The sequence below is a fragment of the Pipistrellus hanaki genome (genome assembly GCF_964339955.1).
Source record: "Pipistrellus hanaki genome assembly, chromosome: X".
Lineage (NCBI taxonomy): Eukaryota > Metazoa > Chordata > Mammalia > Chiroptera > Vespertilionidae > Pipistrellus > Pipistrellus hanaki.
Window position 1 is genome coordinate 15,864,940 of NC_140524.1, and position 4,392 is coordinate 15,869,331.

Genomic DNA, 4,392 nt, shown 5'->3' on the forward strand with positions numbered 1-4,392 from the left:
ACACTTCAGCCAAGAAGGGGATGACATGAAATATTCAAGGTAATGAAAGCAAGGGCCCAAATCCAAGACTACTATGTCCAGCAAGGCTATCATTTAAAATTGAAGATAAAATAAAAAGTTTTCCAGGCAAAAAAAGGTTAAAGGAGTATCTTATCACCAAACCAGCAATGCAAAAAATGTTTAAAGGGGCTGCTTTAAGAAGAAGAAAAGGAGAAAGTATCATAGGCATAAAGAAAATAAAAATAAAAAATGACAATATATAAATACCCATCAATAATAACCTTAAATGTGAATGGATTAAATGCTCCTGTCAAAAGACATAGGGTGACTGAATGGATAAGAAAACATGATCCATATATATGCTGTCTATAAAAGACTCACCTCAGAACAAAAGATACACACAGACTGAATGCTATTTAAAATTAATAAGAGTGAAAGACATCCTATGTGTCCTGTCCTTTCAGAGGAAGTAGCAGCACTTTCTGCCCTTTTTGCAGAATATTAATTTTTTTTTTTTACTATTTATTAATATCAGTAAAAGTGTGTAGCCTGGTTGGCATGGCTCAGTGGTTAAGTATCAACCCAGGAACCAAGAGGTCACTGGTTTGATTCCCTGTCAGGTCACGTGTGCCCAAGTTACTGGCTGGATCCTCAGTAGGGAGCGTGCAGGAGGCAAGCAATCAATGATTCTCTCTCATCAGTGATGTTTCTAGCTCTCTCGCTCTCTCTCCCTCTCTAAGATCTATGAAAATATATTTTTAAAAACAACAGTGTGTAATCAATATACCATTATTTAACTCTCCTCCAAAAGAAGAGAATCATGGAAAAATAGAGATACACGCATCTCTATAATAATACGCTCACTTTTGCATATTTTCAAAGGGATGGCTTATTAGAAAAAGTGTTTTATGACTAGAGCATGACCTATCATGACAAGAAAATGCATTGCTTTATTTCATTCCCATATGTATTTGCCCTAAGGGCTTTTTCCTTATGATTTAAGATCCACTATAAACATTTATCTATTTATGTTAGGATCTCTGTAAGCAAAGCCCTTTTCTCAAATATTGAATCCAAGTGCCTGAGCTATTCTGATTCTCATACAAACTCCAGCATCTGAAGTGGTGAGTCTGTTCTAAATACTGGAAGAAAGGGAGATTTATGAGAAATCAGTGGATGCCCATTTAATCCTAAATGATTGAATAGGCAGAATGGGGCTCAGTAGCTGTGCTTGGTCATTTTCCCGTTTCCTTTCAGAAACATTCTTTACTCAAATATGGCATCATCATTCCTGTAATCAGAACAAGGTCATTTCCTGAAGTTATCCTCAAAGTCAAAGGGAAATTGGGTTATAAACTTGGCCCAGCTTTTTGTTAGCAATGTAAAATTCACAAAAACTTGACTTCTCTAGGACTCTTTTCCTTACATACAATATTTTAAAATAATATAACTTAGAGTATTAAATAAAAGACTGTTGCGTGATATGTGTAAGGTATTAACTCTCTCCCATGCAGTTCCACAAAAACAGTTTTTCTCTGTTGCCTCCCAAGTGCCAAGTAGAATACCTGGCCTAAAGTGGTAAGGTATGGGAAAGAACAGCTTTTTATAATCTCATTAAATTTTAGTCCTTTAGAGTGCTCATGGACTGTGGTCTTCCCAATTGTTTATAAGCTCCCCATCATCTTTGGGTGAGACAGGAAAGCTAGAAGGGGATAGGATTGAATATTTGCTCTTTCCCAGGGTCTGAGAAGACTCTGGTAAAATATTTTCCTCTTCCCTCTGACAGTAGACGTTTGTAACGGAAAATGCACTATTTAAAAATGCATAATTTTCTCCTCCTCTTACCACAGCCATGAAGGAATTTTTCTTGGCTCTTCGGCATGAGAATCGGATGAGTTTTCTGGAACCTATGAAAGCAAGGGGCCTTCCTAAAGAGTACCTTCTGGAGGATTTTCTCATTGTCACCCTATTCACACTTAGCCTCTTGGAATTCATCAAAGTTTCTGTTTAAATTTACTTATCCATTCCTGACTCTGGTATTCTACTCCAAGTAAATTGATCTCAGCTATGATTCTCTGTATTTGCCTGTCATACAGATTTGGGAGTGGGTTTTGCCCTGTGACCTTATTCTCTGTTGGGTCCAAGAAAAAGCCATTTATTTTCAGTTTGTTCAACCTTTTTTTTTTTATTTTAAGGGTGAGAGTTTTCACTTTCAAGCTCTTTCCATATTAGAGCTACAACCAGAAGTTCTCAATGTCATCTTTTTTTTTTAACACTTGAGAATCTCATAGTTTAAACTCTAGAAAAATCAGACATATGAATTAAAATCTTGTTCTATTTTTATCTTTGTTTATATTTATTCCTAAGCATGATTTGCTATTTCCACTGATATGGACTTTCTGAAAAATTTATTCACACAAATAAAAGTTTTAAGGAGCCCAGTCAGTGTGGCTCAGTGTTTGAGCATTGACCTATGAACCAGAAGGTTACAGTTTGATTCCCTGTCAGGGAACATGACGGGAGTTGTGGGCTCAAGCCGCAGTGTGGGGAGTGCAGGAGGCAGCTAATGAATGATTCTCTTTCATCATTGATGTTTCTATCTCTCCTCTCTGAAATAAATAAAAATACATATTTTTAAAGGTATTTTTTTAAAGTTCAAGAAATTCTAATTTTCCCCATTTGGAGATGAAATGAACACTTATCTTTCACATAATTTTGTTTACAGATTATTTTACTTCTATTTACCTCTGTTTATTTTTTGAAAGCTTACCCATGTACAGAAAGTTATTAAAAAAAAAACCTAAAATTCAACAGATCCTCTTTTCATTTTTATTTAAGGTATGCTATTCAATTGTAGAAAAAGAAGTTATTAACACCAAAATTTTTATACAGGATTAGAATTTTGCAAACTAAATAGTACTTGAAATAGTACTGGTACGCTGTTCCTGTTTAACATACCAAGGATGTCTCAAAAGAAGTCCACAGTCAGAATTCTCTGGTAGATTCAAATATGTAAGAGTGACAGAATTAGAAAAATAAGGATTATGGAGATTATATGACCTCTTTTGGCTGAAGAGAAACAAATGAATACTGAGAAATAAAATATTACACATGTTTGGATATATATATAAAGGAGTAGCATAAAAATGATACTTCTGTAAAATTTTGCCTATATTGAGATTCATCACTGACTTTATATGCCAACTGAGGCAAGTGTCTTAGTTTAAAAACACACAAGAATAAAATATTTGAATAACATGAATAATTTGAAATAAATGGCAAATATTTTGACAAGTAGTGTTACAAAAAGTACCATGAACAAAGATGTGAAAAATGAAAAGCTAGAAAAATCATTAAAATTATATGACATACAATATCCAGTGTGGTTTTGGTTGCAAGTGACAGTAAACAACTTAATCTTCCTTAAAATATTTTTTAAAAATTCTATTTTCTCAGTTTTTGCATAGATTTCTGGCATGGCTATATCTTAGCTCTGAGCCTATCATTTCTATTGCTCTTAATCCCATACTTTCTAGTGTCGGCTTCATCCTCTGTTTGGCTTCATTCATATTCATAAGATGTTTGTGACTGACAAATGGGCTGTATTATTCTTTGTTTCTTCCAAGATGAGAAAAACGTTCTACCTCCCAAAACCATAAAAAATGTTGTAAGGTTATTTCTGATTAGATAAACCTTAAACAAAATTATTGTGTTCAGAGAGTATTCCCATCACTTAATTCACTTAAACTTGGGTTAATGCCTACCCCCGTGGAAAGTAAGGTGTAATTACTCCCAAGTGTCTTAGTTTAGTATTCCTTCTTGGCAGTGCTAGTAGTCACCTCTGAACTAATCACTTCCGGTTTAGGCGGGAAGTGGGTGCAAGTTCCTGAACTAATTACCATAGAAAGAAGGGGAATTTTCCTTTATAATGTAGACCAGTCAGAGTTTACTCCTGGAGCTAGGAGTGGAGTTAATTCATTCCAAATCACATGAATGCTATACAATTGAGAAAGGGTAAAATTAATGTTGTTGCAGCAACTATAATATTTACTGCCTGGACAAAATTTCAATATGCTTTCATAAATAAAATTTATTATAAATAATTAAAAGACAAACACAAAATGAAAAACAGCAAAGGATGTGACCGATACATTCACAAAATAAAAAATAGAAGTGATATCAATAAAATATAAAAATATTGTATCTCACTAGTAATCAAATATGTACATACTTTAAAATACAATTACATTTTCACACATCATATTTGCAAAAATGAATAATATTCTTCCTATAATTGGATCGCCAAGTGTGAGAGGAAAATGGCATGCTTAATTATTTTTGGTCAGAATATAAATTGGCAATAAGAATTTTTCTGAAAGGTGATTTGGCAAT